The 15,093-nt window shown below is 45.9% G+C and overlaps 1 protein-coding gene across 13 annotated transcripts in view; it reads right to left on the bottom strand.

The window, feature by feature from the left end:
* STRADA (STE20 related adaptor alpha) overlaps positions 1-14,300 on the bottom strand; it is a 43,013-nt gene extending 28,713 nt beyond the window's left edge. For 4 of the 13 annotated variants that reach the window (XM_033184035.1, XM_033184030.1, XM_033184028.1 and 1 more), the window contains exon 1: positions 14,062-14,300. The gene's annotated coding sequence lies outside the window, so the exon portion shown is untranslated. Of the gene's footprint in view, positions 1-13,182; positions 13,201-13,598; positions 13,688-14,038 lie in introns of those variants that run through there. The other 9 variants (XM_033184025.1, XM_033184029.1, XM_033184033.1 and 6 more) reach the window with 9 other exon arrangements.
* Positions 14,301-15,093: the final 793 nt, after the last annotated feature.

The raw sequence follows: 15,093 nt of genomic DNA, 5'->3' as shown, positions 1-15,093 counted from the left end.
ACTTGCTTGATTTCTCATATAGCTATTACTAACTTTTTACAAATACACCAATATCTCTGCTATTTGACTTATCCAAATATTTTTCCATACCCTCAAACCCATCAATTTCAATTTTCTCCTGGAAGTTGCCTTCATAGGGCCCTCCAGCCTCCTACTGCAATCAGGAGTAGTTGCTTTTTAGGCCAGTTGCACTTAGTTGACTTTTTTTTTTTTTTTTTTTTTTTGAGGCAGGGTCTGGCTCTGTCATCCAGTCTGGAGTGCAGTGATGCGATCTCTGCTCACTGCAACTTCTGCCTCCAGGGCTCCAACCATCCTCCCACTTCAGTCTCCTGAGTAGCTGGGACTACAGGTACATGCCACCATGCCTAAGTTTTTATTTTTTGTAGAGATGGGGCTTTGCCATGTTGCCCAGGCTGGAGTGCGGTAGCACGATCCTAGCTCACTGCAACCTCCGTCTCCCAGGTTCAAGTGATTCTCCTGCTTCAGCCTCCCAAGTTACTGGGACTACAGGTGCGCACACCACTACGCCTGGCTAATTTTTTTGTATTTTTAGTAGAGACAGGGTTTTCCTATGTTGGCCAGGCTGGTCTCGAACCCTTGATCTCAGGTGATCTGCCCACCTCAGCCTCCCAAAGTGCTGGGATTACAGACGCGAGCCACTGCCCTGGTCTCAAACTCTTGAACTCAAGCAATCTGTCTGCCTTGGCCTCCCAAAGTGCTAGGATTACAGGTATGAGCCACCGTGCCTGGCCCTACCCTGATATATATATATTTTTTTTTGAGATGGAGTCTCGCTCTGTTGCCAGGCTGGAGTGCAGTGGCGATCTTGGCTCACTGCAACCTCCGACTCCCGGATTCCAGCGATTCTCCTGCCTCAGCCTCCCAAGTAGCTGGGATTACAGGCACGTGCCACCACGCCCAGCTAAGTATTGTATTTTTAGTAGAGATGGGGTTTCACCATGTTGGTCAGGATGGTCTCAATCTCCTGACCTTGTGATCTGCCCGCCTCGGCCTCCCAAAGTGCTGGGATTACAGGTGTGAGTCACTGCACCCGGTCCTGATATTCTTATAGAAGCTCCTTCTCCAACCCTAGCTAAAAATCACTCATTTATCTTGTCATAAAATTTTAAAAATAGGCCAGGCGCAGTGGCTCAAGCCTGTAATCCTAGCACTTTGGGAGGCCGAGACGGGCGGATCACGAGGTCAGGAGATCGAGACCATCCTGGCTAACACAGTGAAACCCCGTCTCTACTAAAAAATACAAAAAACTAGCTGGGCGTGGTGGCGGGCGTCTGTAGTCCCAGCTACTCGGGAGGCTGAGGCAGGAGAATGGCGTGAACCCGGGAGGCGGAGCTTGCAGTGAGCTGAGATCCGGCCACTGCACTCCAGCCTGGGTGACAGAGCGAGACTCCGTCTCAAAAAAAAAAAAATTTTTTTTAAATAAAGAATTTATTTGAAAAAACATGATTAGAATGCATATTTAATAGTATTAAACACAAAGTATCATGCAAAAGAAATTTAAGAGGAAAAAAGGTCCATATCCCATGTAGTCTACAATAGAAAGAGAACATTAATGTAGATAAAGAGGCAGGTAGATGTTTTTATCTGCAAAAAAAGTTTCTATGGTCTGGAAAAATTTCAGAATTTAAAAATAATATCAAATTTTCTTTCTTTCTTTTGTTTTTTATGAGACAGGGTTTCATTCTATTGCTCAGGTTGGAGTGCAGTGGCACAATCTCAGCTCACGGCAACCTCTGTTTCCAAGGTTTAAGCGATTCTCCTGCCTCTGCCTCCCAAGTAGCTGGGACTACAGGTGTGCACCACCATCCCTGGGTAATTTTTGTATTTTTAGTAGAGTGAGGGATTCACCATGTTAGCCAGGTTGGTCTCGAACTCCTGACCTCAAGTTATCCACCTGCCTCGGCCTCCCAAAGATCTGGGATTACAGGTGTGAGCCACCCCACCGGCCTAAAACAGAATGTATTTCAAACTAACTTGTGTATTTATAAACACCTATAGATGATCAGACATCCACCTTTAAAAATTCTAATTCTGCAGGTCTAGGGAGGGCCTTGGACATCTATATAGTTTTAAAAGTTCTAGCTGCTACCACTACCACCATTCTTCCCCACCTCACCACAAAAACAACAACAAAAGCCGTGCATTGTCAGGATTGAGAACCACTGAGAAAACAGATGGAGTAAGTTCCAGGCTCTTTTCTGCTTTTTCTAATCAGGTCTTGGAATAGTTCCTCAAATGTACAGCTGATTAAAAATCTCCAGTTAGAATGGCGTAAAACCCGGGAGGCAGAGCTTGCAGTGAGCTGAGATCCGGCCACTGCACTCCAGTCTGGGCGACAGAGCAAGACTCTGTCTCAAAAAAAAAAAAAAAAAAAAAAAAATCTCCAGTTAAATGGATAGTAAGAATCTTAAGAATATGAATATATTGGCTGGGCATGGTGGTTCATGCCTGTAATCCTAGCACTTTCAGAGGCTGAGGTGGCTGGATCACCTGAGGTCAGGAGTTCAAGACCAGCCTGGCCAACATGGTGAAACCCCGTCTCTACTAAAAATACAAAAATTAGCTGGGCGTGGTGGCAGGTGCCTGTAATCCCAGCTACTTGGGAGGCTGAGGCAGGATAATCGCTTGAACCCGGGAGGTGGAGGTTGCAGTGAGCCAACATCGCACCATTGCACTCCAGCCCAGGGAACAAGAGCAAGACTTCATTTCAAAAAATAAATAAATAAATAATATGAATATACCTTGCTGTTTTTCCACTTGTAGGAATTTGCCCTAGGGAAAATTTATGTAGAAATTTAGTTACAAGGATATCTCCTATAGTGTCACTGTCGATTATAGCAACCACTAGCCAAATGTGGTTAAACTTACATCTGAATTTGTAATAAATAAATAAAATTAAAATTTCAGTTCCTGTGGCTGGGTATGGTGGCTCACACCTGTAATCCCAGCACTTTGAGAGGCTAAGTGGGGAGGATCACTTGAGCCCAGGAGTTCAAGACCGCCTGGGAAACAGAGTGAGACCCCGTCTCTACCCCCACCCCAACACTGGCAAAAAAAAAAAAAAAAAAATTAGCCAGGTGTGGTGCTGATACTCTTAGCTACTTGGGAGGCTGAGGTGGGGGGATCACTTGAGCCTGGGAAGTCAAGGGTGTGATGAGCTATTACTGTACCACTATACTCCAGCCTGGGTGACAGAGAGACATCCTGTCTAAAAAAAAAAAAAAAAAAAAAAATTCAGTTCCTCAATCACATTACATTTCAAGTTCTCAGGAGTCACATGTAGCTAGCAGCTTCTCTATTAGAAGATAAGAATGCCTGGGAAAGCACAGAACCAGCTGAATGTATCCATGGCTTATCTTTTTTGAAATTCTTTTTTTTTGAGACAGAATCTCGCGCTTGTTGCCCTGGCTGCAGTGCAGTGGCATGATGATGGTTCACTGCAGCCTTGACCTCCCAGGCTCAAGCAATCCCCCACCTCAGCCTCCTGAGTAGCTGAGACCACAGGTATGTGTCACCATGCCTGGCTAACTTTTTTTTTCTGAGAAAAAGTATGGTTCTGTTGCCAAGGCTGGAGTACAGTGGCGCAATCTCAAAGGCTCACCACAACCTCCACCTCCCAAGGTCAAGTGATGCTCCCACCTCAGCCTCCCGAGTAGCTGGGACTACAGGCATGCACCACAATACGCAGCCAAGTTTTGTACAGATGAGTTTTCACCATGTTGCCCAGGTTGGTCTTGAATTCCTGGGCTCGTGATCCGCCCACCTCAACCTCCTAAGTGTTAGAATTACAGGCATGAGACACCGCGCCTGGCCAATTTTTTATTTTTAGTACAGACAGGTCTTGCCATATTGCCCATGTTGGTCTTGAACTCCTGAGTTCAAGAGACCCTCTGTGAAATTCTTAATTAATTAGCTCAGACCTTTGTAAGAGTTATGTCAAATAATCCCACTGGGCAAAGACACCTAATTTAGTCCCTCAGAAATACATCTGGAAACAGTTTATCTTGAGGGAAACACTGGAAGCAGCACTCCTCCATGTTAGGTGTATTGGTGCTACTGGTGGTTCACTATTAATAGTTTCCTCTTGTTACCTTTAATGGACACAGCCATGCCAGGAAATTCACAGTCCCTATCTTAAAATTCCAAGTACATTTTATTGTCATGCTAGGTGAAGTCCAATCACGTCTGCGTTTGTGTGTATGTGCATAGTGGCATATTTTTTTTGGGAGACAGAATCTCGCTCTGTCGCCCAGGCTGGAGTGCAGTGATGTGATCTCAGCTCACTGCAACCTCTGCTTCCTGGGTTCATGCAATTCTCCTGTCTCAGCCTCCGGAGTAGCTGAGACTATAGGAACGTGCCACCACGTCCAGCTAATTTTTTGTATTTTTAGTAGAGACAGGGTTTTTGCCATGTTGCCCAGATTAGTCTCAAACTCCTAAGCTCAGGCAGTCCACCTGTCTTGGCCTCCCAAAGTGCTATGATTACAGGCATGAGCCACCACGGCTGGCCAACAGTGGCATATTAAAAACCATTCTTTTTTTGGAGACAAGGTCTTGCTCTGTCACCTAGACTGGAAAGCAGTGGTGCAACCACAGCTCACTGCAACCTCAACCTCCTGGGCTCAAGCAATCCTCCTACCTCAGCCTTCTGAATAGCTGGGATCACAGGGGTGAGCAACTGTCTGGTTAGTTAAAAAAAAAATTGTTTGGGCCGGGCGCGGTGGCTCAAGCTTGTAATCCCAGCACTTTGGGAGGCCGAGACGGGCGGATCACGAGGTCAGGAGATTGAGACCATCCTGGCTAACACAGTGAAACCCAGTCTCTACTAAAAAATACAAAAAAACTAGCCGGATGAGGTGGCGGGCCCCTGTAGTCCCAGCTACTCGGGAGGCTGAGGCAGGAGAATGGCATGAACCTGGGAGGCAGAGTTTGCAGTGAGCTGAGATCCAGCCACTACATTCCAGCCTGGGTGACAGAGCGAGACGCCATCTCAAAAAAAAAAAAAAAAAAATTGTTTGTATAGGCCAGGCGTGGTGGCTCACGTCTGTAGTCTCAGCACTTTGGGAGGCTGAGGCAGGTGGATTGCTTGAGCTCAGGAGTTCAAGACAAGCGTGGGCAACATGGCAAAAGCTCATCTCTACAAAAATATAAAAATTAGCCAGGCATGGTGGCATGTGCCTGTAGTCCCAACTACTTGGGAGGCTGAGGTGGGAGGATAGCTTGAACCTGGGAGACAGAGGTTGCAGTGAGCCACGATCGCACCCCTGCACTCCAGCCTGGGTGACAGACTATGTTATCCAGGCTGGTCTTGGACTCCCGGGCTCAAGTGATTCTCCTACCTTGGCCTCCCAAAGTGGTAAGATTAACAGTATGAGCCACCACACCCAGCCTAAAAACTATTTTCTTTTTTGGGAAGGACAGAGTCTCGCACTGTTGCCCATGCTGGAATGCAATGGTGTGGTCTTGGCTCACTGCAACCTCCACTTCCCGGGTTCAAGCGATTCTCCTGCCTCAGCCTCCCAAGTAGCTGGGATTACAGGCACCTGCCACCATGCCCAGCTAATTTTTTTTTGTATTTTTAGTAGAGACAGGGTTTTACCATGTTGGTCAGGCTAATCTTAAACTCCTGACCTCAGGTGATCTGCCCACCGTGGCCTCCCAACTAAAATCCATTTCCTAAGAAGATTTTGGGCCTGCCAAGGGGCACAAGCTAGACACACTTTTGCAAAGAGGTAGGATGCCCTTCTATTCAGGTATGAATTTTTATCAGGCTCCTCAATTTTCACTACTAAATGTTTAAGACATATGGGTCATATATAACTGACAATAAAACAGCAGTACTCCTGGTATTTGTCAGAGTACAATCTCTTTTATTTTTTAATCTCCTTTTTAAAATTGTATTCAATTCTATTGTTTTTTCTTCTTCCTTTTATCTTTGCTTTTCTATTCTTGTTTATATTATTTTTCATCTCAAGTGGAACTTGCTCAAAGAATACAATCTTCAACCCACTCCCATCCTCATATCTCTCAAAAGACCAATTTAAAGAATAGTATTTACAGACTGGGATTCTGCAGAAGAAGGGTTAATATAGCAGGCCTAACTTCTTATCCTTTAACAAGTCTGCTTTAGCCACTGGCTGGCATCAGGGAACGAGGATTTTGAGAGATTTCCCGTTTTCCTAGAAATGACAGAAGTGGCTTATTATGCCTAAATTATTTGTACAAACAGTACGGTTTATGCTGCTTTCTCCTTCTGGGAGTCCAGTTTTGACACATGCCAGGCAGAGGCTGCCTACATGACCATCCTGGGTATGGAGTTTCTAATGAGCTATCCTGGTTGACAACATTTCACACATGCTGCCACAACTTCTTGCTTTGAGGTCTGTGTCACTCTACTAGGGGAGGATCCTTGACGTTTGCTCCTGGTTTCCCCCAGACTTCACCCCACGTGCTGTTTCCCTTTGCTGGTTTTTCTTTGTATTCTTCTGTTGAAATAAATCCTAGCCATGAATGTGACTATATGCCGAGTCCTGTGAGTCCTCCTAATGAATTACTGAACCTGAGGGTGTTCTTGGGAACCTCCAACACAGGGATACCTGAAGGAAATTATTTTAAATGTTCTAAATCTATTTCTGGATTAAGGCTGGCCAATGGATGGCTACAGGCCTAGGTCTTACTCTATTTGCCTCCAATAAAATTGTTTTTACTAAACTGTACTTGAATAGCCTTTATTTTATATCCAAAGCTCTAAGAAACTTGTCACTGTTTTCAATAAGAATGTTCTAAAAATGCTTTTATTACTGTGTTCACTAAATGAGAAGAGGCAGAAGAAATGTCATTCTGGATTAAGAAGCAGGGACAGGCCGGGCACGGTGGCTCATGCCTGTAATTCCAGCACTCAGCAAGGCTGAGGCAGGCGGATCACTAGAGGTCAGGAGTTAGAGGCCAACCTGGCCAACATGGTGAAACCCCATCTCTATAAAAAATACAAAAATTGGCTGGGCGTGGTGGCACTAGCCTGTAATCGCAGCTACTTGGGAGGCTGAGAATCGCTTGAACCTGGGAGGCAGAGGTTGCAGTGAGCCAAGATTGCGCCACTGCACTAAAGCCTGGGCGACAGAGTGAGACCCTGTCTCAAAAAAAAAAAAAAAAGAAAAAAGAATCAGGGATACTTTTGCTTTTTCTGAATTTTTGCCAAACTAACTTCAACCTTGACCAAATTAATCTTTCCCTAACAGCATTTACCAAATGTGTATTTCAGTCCTAGGTAAGAAAATGGTAAAGACACACAAAGAACTTGGAAACGTTTCAAAGATAGTAAAGATTAATTTAGAAAAATAGAAGCTATTAGGAAAGGTTAACGTCTAGAAAACAGCGAATTTGGCCAGGCACGGTGGCTCACACCTGTAATCTCAACACTTTGGGAGGCCAAGGCAGGTGCTCACCTGAGGTCAGGAGTTCAAGACCAGCCTGACCAAAAGGGAGAAACTCTATCTCTAATAAAAAATATAAAAATTAGACGTGGTGGCGGGCACCTGTAATCTCAGCTATTTGTGAAACTAAGACAAGATAATCGTTTCAACTCAGGAGGTGGAGGTTGCAGTGAGCAAGAACGCGCTATTGCACTCCAGCTTGGGCGACACAGCGAGACTCCGTCTCAAAAAAAAAAAGAAGAGAGCTAATTTCACCCATAGTGTTACTATACAAATGGTAAGAATAATCAATAAGGTTAAAACATGGCTAAAGGCGCATTACGAGTAACCTGAAGTCAGAGATTTATACTTAATGTGACAGTATGGTGTGGTGAAAAAAACACATACTCTGATATAAGACAAGCATGGTATGAATTGCATTCTTGCATCTGTGTTAACTTGATCAACATACTTTGGCTTGCTGAATCTCAACGTTAATAACTCTAAAATGAGGTTAATGACATCTGTCTGACACCTGAGACAAATACCTTTCTCCCTCTGATACTGATGCTTATAATAATGGCTTATGTTTCTAGGAGAGACTTTAAAATTAACTTTTTCAGAGAATTAGAAAGATTAGATAGTCAGGTTTCTGATTTAAGATTTTAGAATCTCACCTCTCTCCCAAGGTCCCAATTAAGGTAAAGGAATACAAATAATAACCATATATCTGAGGACAGAATGAGAGGAGCTATTAGTAGATGAAATCTCAGTAAATTTCTAGGAGGTGAAAAGTGGACAGAAGGGTGCTGTCTCAGGAAATGGAGAGAAAGCTGCAGGCTAGAATGTGAATGGAGACTATAGTAGAGGAGACGGCAGTTCTGCCCAGCAGACAATCCTAAGGGGCTCTGAAATAAAACTGTAGCAATAAGGAACGAGGGAAGGAGAAGTGGGGCTGAAAACAAGTCCCTGGCATAACTGCCCACTCATGTCCATGAGTCTTAAATCCACAGAGCTCCCAGTCAGCAGCTTTTCTATTCCTTTTTTTTTTTGAGATGGAGTCTGGCTCTGTCGCCCAGGCCAAGCTGGAGTGCAATGGCGCAATCTTGGCGCACTGTAACCTCTGCCTCTTGGGTTAAGGGATTCTCCTGCCTTAGCCTCTGGAGTAGCTGAGATTACTGGCATGTGCCACTACGCCTGGCTAATTTTTGTATTTTTAGTAGAGACAGGTGGTTAACCATGTTGGCCAGGCTGGTCTCAAACACCTCAGGTGATTCACCCGCCTTGGCCTCCCAAAGTGCTGGGGTTACAGGTGTGAGCCGCCGCATACCCAGGCCCATATACATTTTTAAATAAAATTATTTGAGAAAGTACTCCAGTAAAATGAGACTAAAATCTAAAAAGGAAGCTATGAGATATAAAAAATGGTGTGTCCAGCCGGCCGCAGTGGCTCACTCCTATAATTCCAGAACTTTGGGAAGCTGAAGTGGGTGGATCACCTGAGGTCAGGAGTTTGAGACCAGCCTGCCCAACATTGCAAAACCCTGTTTATACTAAAAATACAATAATTAGCCAGGCATGTTGGCGGGCGCCTGTAATGCCAGCTACTCGGGAGGCTGAGGCAGGAGAACTGCTTGAACTTGGGAGGCGGAAGTTGCAGTGAGCCAAGATCACGCCATTGGACTCCAGCCTGGGTGACAGAGTGAGACTCTGTCTCAAAAAAAAAAAAAAACAGTGGTGTGTCCATTGAAGAGATATCTCGAGATGATAGCTATGAAGCTGATCAAGAAAGGAATCAGTCAAAATTAGAACATGAACTTGGCAGGTTGAAGAAAATATAATAAGATCATGAAAGATTATAAAGGATGAAAAATATGAGGGACAGGGTAGAAAGTGGCCTGTTTCTTCCCCCCGCCCCTCCCCCCAAAAAAATCAAACAGAAAGGCAACCAAAAATTCCAACAGAAATTAAAACTATATTTTAAAAGTCAAAGTCCAAATTTGAAACAAACTTAAATTTGTGTTATAATTTTGAGATAGTATGGCTGGGCACAGTGGCCATGCCTATAATCCCAGTACTGTGGGAGGTCGAGGAGAGTGGATCACCTGGGGTCAGGAGTCCAAGACCAGCCCAGTCAACATGGTGAAACCGTGTCTCTACTAAAAATACAAAAAGTAGCTGGGCGTGGTGGCACATGCTTGTAGTCCCAGCCACTGGAGAGGCTGAGGCAGGAGAATCGCTTGAACCTGGGAGGCGGAGGTTGTTGTGAGCCAAGACTGTGCCACTGCACTCCAGCCTGGGCAACAGAGTGAGACTCTATCTCGGAAAAAAAAAAAAAAAAATTTTTTTTTGAGATAGTTCAGCAAGGAATGAGAAAGAAAATCCACTTGACCTTGAATGATAAGGAAGTTAGGACAGGGGAATGCAGTGCAGAATAACACTTGGCTGTTTTGTGAATAATACTTATAAGACTATAAGTGCTCATTATTAGCTTATGAATTTTAAGTCTATAGACAAAGCATGATAAACTTAATTACAGTTATAGAACAGAATGTAAATGCCTTCAAATTTGATCATATGAAAGTAAAGTTTTACCGGACCGAAGATGGGAAATGAACAGGGAAGAGGTAGAGGAATGACTGGGGAAGCTAATATCCCTGTCTTCCCAAAAAGGTAAAGTTAATGCCGAAAGTTGATAGGATAACAAATAGAAACTTACGTACAATATTTAAGGTTACAAAGGTAACCAACAGAAGTAAAAATAAAGGGATTCAACTATCAAAAGCTGGGAGGTGCTGGCTGGGCACAGTGGCTCATGCCTATATTCCCAGCACTTTGGGAAACAGAGGTGGGTGGATCACTTGAGCCCAGGAGTTTGAAACCCCGTCTCTATAAAAAATACAAAAACTGGCCAGGTGCGGTGGCATGTGCCTGTGGTCCCAGCTACTAGGGAGGCTGAGACGGGAGGATCACTTGAGCTCCAGAGGTGGAGGCTGCAGTGAGCTGAGATTGAGCCACTGCACTCCAGCTTGGGCAACACAGGGTCCCTGAAAAGAAAACGAAAAGAAACAAAAAGAAAAAAGAAAAGAAAAGGAAAGAAAAGAAAAAGTTGGGAGGCAGTGAGGAGGGGGTGGTGTGAGATTCAGCATGACCTTTACTCTCTTGGAAAAATAAGGATAAGATTCCCTAGTCATTTCTCTGTCTCTCCTGTCAGTGGAAAGTCTAAACATGTTGTTTAAAATTACAGAAGTCTATCATTAAAGAATTAAAACAAAAAATGATTAAATAATTAATGGGAGCCGGGCCCAGTGGCTCATGCCTGTAATTCCAGCACTTTGGGAGGCCGAGGCAGGCAGATCGCCTGAGCTCCGCAGTTTGACACCTCCCCGGGCAACATGGTGAAACCCCATCTCTCCTAAAACACAAAAAATTAGCAGGGTGTGGTGGCATGCACCTGTAGTCCCAGCTACTCGGGAGACTGAGGCAGGAGGTTGAAGTGAGCTGTGATCGTGCCATTGCACTCCAGCTTGGGCTGCAGAGTGATACTCCATCTCAAAAAAAAAAAAAAAAAAAAAAAAAAATGGCCGGGTGCAGTGGCTCACGCCAGTAATCCCAGCACTTTGGGAGGCCAAGGTGGGCGGATCACAAAGTCAGGAGATCAAGACCATCCTGGCTAACACGGTGAAACCCTGTCTCTACTAAAAATACAAAAAATTAGCCAGGAGTGGTGGCGGGCGCCTGTAACCCCAACTACTCGGGAGGCGGACGCAGGAGAATAGCGTGAACCCGTGAGGCAGAGGGAGATCGTGCCACTGCACTTCAGCCTGGGCGAGAGCGAGACTCTGTCTCAAAAAAAAAAAAAAAAGGAAACAGACACAAGGATGGAGAGGCAGGGAGGGAGGGAGGGAGGGAGGGAGAGGGGGAGGGGGAGAGGGGGGGAGGGAGAGAGAGAGAGAGAGGAAGAGAGAGAGAGAGAGGAGAGAGAGAGAGGAGAGGAGAGAGAGAGAGAGAGAGAGAGGAGAGAGAGAGAGAGAGAGAGAGGAGAGAGAGAGAGGAGAGAGGAGAGAGGAGAGAGAGAGAGAGGAGAGAGAGGAGATAGAGAGAGAGGCAGGCGAGAGACCAGTACTTTTCTTTATAGCCCCCTATACAATTATTTTAATAACTGCACACAGGTATTTTCTTTGATAAAATCGTATTAATAAATTTCATCTGAGCTGGTTTAGAATAGCTCTACCTAGTGATTAAGAGTAAATGGTATACAAATTATGAAGGACTTTTCTATTTTCAGCTTGAATCATGTACAAATGAACTTGCCCAGGCTGGTCTCAAACTCCTGAACTCAAGCTATCCTCCTGCATCGGCCTCCCAAAGTGCTAGGATTACAGGCATGAGCCACCATGCCCGGTTATCTGTATGACATTAACATCATCACTATGCTCCCTTCAAACGTCCTTAAAATGAAAATGTAAATTTCCTTAAAATGTAAATTCAAATGGAAGGAGAGGTCAGATGGGTATCATTCGAAAGATATATCCACACTTATCAAGAATGAATAAATACATATGTATGTGTATATATTATGCATATTATATGCACATTATATATTACATAATGTATACATATATGTATACATATAATACATTATATATTACACATGCAACATATATGTATTAATATGTATATTATATATGTACACATACACATATTATATAATATATATGTACACATATATGTATGTGTACATATATATTTTTTGCAGACAAGGTCCTGCTCTGTTGCATAGGCTGGAGTGCAGTGGTACTATCACAGTTCATTGCAGCCTTAAACTCTTGGGCTCAAGTGATCCTCCCACCTTAGCCCCCCAAGTAGCTAGGACTACAGGTATGCCCACCAAGCTCGGCTAATTTTTTTTAATTTTCAGTAGAGATGAGGCCTTGCTATGTTGCCCTGGCTGGTTTCAAACTCCCGAGCTCAAGCAATCCTATTGCCTCAGTCTCTCAAAGTGCTGGGATTACAGAGGTGGGCCACGGTACCCAGACTATCAGAAACATTTAACACTATATATGTGTGTGTGTGTATATACACAAAGCAATATTACTAGTGGACAGATATAGAAACAGCTTTATTGGCGGGGCGCGGTGGCTCAGCCTGTAATCCCAGCACTTTGGGAGCCCGAGGCTGGTGGATCACCTGAGGTCAGGAGTTCGAGACCGGCCTGACCAACACTGTGAAACCCCGTCTCTACTGAAAATACAAAAATTAACCGGGTGTGGTGAGGGGTGCCTGTAATGCCAGCTACTCAGGAAGCTGAGGCAGGAGAACTGCTTGTACCCAGGAGGCCGAGGTTGCAGTGAGCGGAGATGGAGCCATTGCATTCCAGCCTGGGCCACAAGGGCGAAGCTCCATCTCAAAAAATAAAATAAAAAATCTAGAGAGAAAATAATAAACCCAGCAAACATTTATGGCAAACTTTCTACGTGTCAGGCACTGTGCTAAATGCTTCATGAGCAGCTCACAAGTATTATCATCTCTGTTTTACAGATCAGGAAATTAAGCTGCAGGGAGGTTAAATGCCCAAAGTCACACAGGTAAGTGGTAGGGACTAATTAAATCTGTTCCAAAGCCTGTGTTCTAAAAACCAGAGTAAACTTCCTCCATTTCTGGGGCCACAACCATAAACACTGCAAAAACACCTCTAAGAAATCTGATTAAAAAGTAGGGGACAGATTTGACCAGTTTAGCACTGTACCTAAAGGCTGAATTCACAGGCTTCTAGGCTGGTGATCAAATTTGGTTTCTTCCTTAACTCTCAGAGACAAGAAACAGTCCTGGGTGTCTTCAGAAAGGTATGAGTGTCAATGAAGAATTGTCTTAACGTCGCATATAGGTATTGGAACATGCTTCTACTTGAACAGACATTACAATAAGAAAAGGGCAGATTCCAACGGCTTTTTCTTCGAGGAAAGTCAAGTTAAAGTATGTTAGGATATAGGAGAAGGCTGGGCAGAGAGGTTAGTTCCCTATTTCCTGAGAGCTATGAACAATTTTACCTACCCAATGCCCTTCCCTCGAACTCTCTTCCTTACCCCCAACCCCCATCTCTGGCGCCTAAATCCCCTGCAGGCACTCAAAAAATATTTTTGGAAAACAAAAAGACAACGAGCTCTTCGTTTAGGCAGATTCTGGGAGCCATCTGTATCTTGTGTCCTTAGGAGGACTTGACCTGCTGCCTGTCAGCCCGAGGTGCGCGGCGGCTGGGGAGAGCGGGGAGTTCAGCACCAGAGTCGGCCACCATTCTGCCTGAGCAGGACAAACCGGCACCCAGCCCTAGGTTCCCCACCTGGAAGCCCTGGGGGGTGGGGAGGAAGGGGAAAGCAGGAGCTCGCCTCTCTCGCCCGGCAACTCCGCTTCAGCGTCTCCCTGCCAGGCCCAAACCTATTCTGCTCTCGGGCTGCGGCGCCTCATTGCGGGAGTCGAGGACGCGGGTTAAAAAGGGGTCCCGTGGAGGGTGAGGGTGAGCCCGGGATGGCCGCTCCGACGAAGGCCCGGGCCTGGGGAGATGGAATCGGTGGCAGAGCGAGGAGGGACTGGGCCCGGCGGCTCACCAGGCACCCCGCCAGGCAGGTACCTGTTCCTGGAGTTAGCAAGTAGCTCCGACCGTCTTGGCTCCGCCTCCTCAGTTTTACGACCGCGCCGCCGCCAGGCCCGTTGCTGGGAGGGGAGTACGCAACGTACCATGCGCAGTCGGGCGACCGGGAGGGCGGATAGAGCGCTCCGCCCCGCCCCGCCCCTCCCTGCGGGGATGCCCCGCCCTCCCGAGGGTCCCCGGTTGCTGCCGGCCCCAGCAGCTGCAGCGCTGAGAGCTATTCTCATCTCTGGTGGTCTTTCCCGCCGCGCGGCGCTTCCGCCTAGAGGCTCCGCCGCCGCAGCACGAGGGAGAAGCAGGTGGCTTCAACAATGAAAGACCAGGCCGGGCACGGTGGCTCAAGCCTGTAATCCCAGCACTTTGGGAGGCCGAGACGGGCGGATCACGAGGTCAGGAGATCGAGACCATCCTGGCTAACACGGTGAAACCCCGTCTCTACTAAAAATACAAAAAAACTAGCCGGGCGAGGTGGCAGGCGCCTGTAGTCCAGCTACTCGGGAGGCTGAGGCAGGAGAATGGCGTAAACCTGGGAGGCGGAGCTTGCAGTGAGCTGAGATCTGGCCACTGCACTCCAGTCCGGGCGACAGAGCGAGACTCCGCCTCAAAAAAAAAAAAAAAAAAAAAAACAATGAAAGACCAGAGAAAGGCAAACTTGGCTGTTCCTGAGAATTGTTTTTTTCTCATTTCATGTGGTAGGACTTCTATGGGAAAACCTGCCTCACACTTTTCTTGGACGACATCTCAAATGCCCCTCACTTTGGCCTTTCGGGCACCAGACAACAAGCTGCAAACGGGGAAGCCCATCCGTTCTTTGCTCCCCACTATTTGTAAAACGAGGAAAATAGCTCAACTAATGAAAACGATCATCTTGTCCCCTCTTTATCTCCCCCCGATGCTTTCCCCATCCACAGCTGAGGGCGTTTGTGGAAACCTATCAGGTTTGCCCAAACCAGGTTATGCAGAGCTTGAGAAATGAGGAGGTGATGGACTAAGCCCCATTCCTGTAAGACTAGG

Source organism: Trachypithecus francoisi, unplaced genomic scaffold (assembly GCF_009764315.1).
Source record: "Trachypithecus francoisi isolate TF-2019V2 unplaced genomic scaffold, Tfra_2.0 Lachesis_group20, whole genome shotgun sequence".
NCBI classification, from domain to species: Eukaryota; Metazoa; Chordata; class Mammalia; order Primates; family Cercopithecidae; genus Trachypithecus; species Trachypithecus francoisi.
This window is presented reverse-complemented; position numbering and strand designations above follow the sequence as displayed.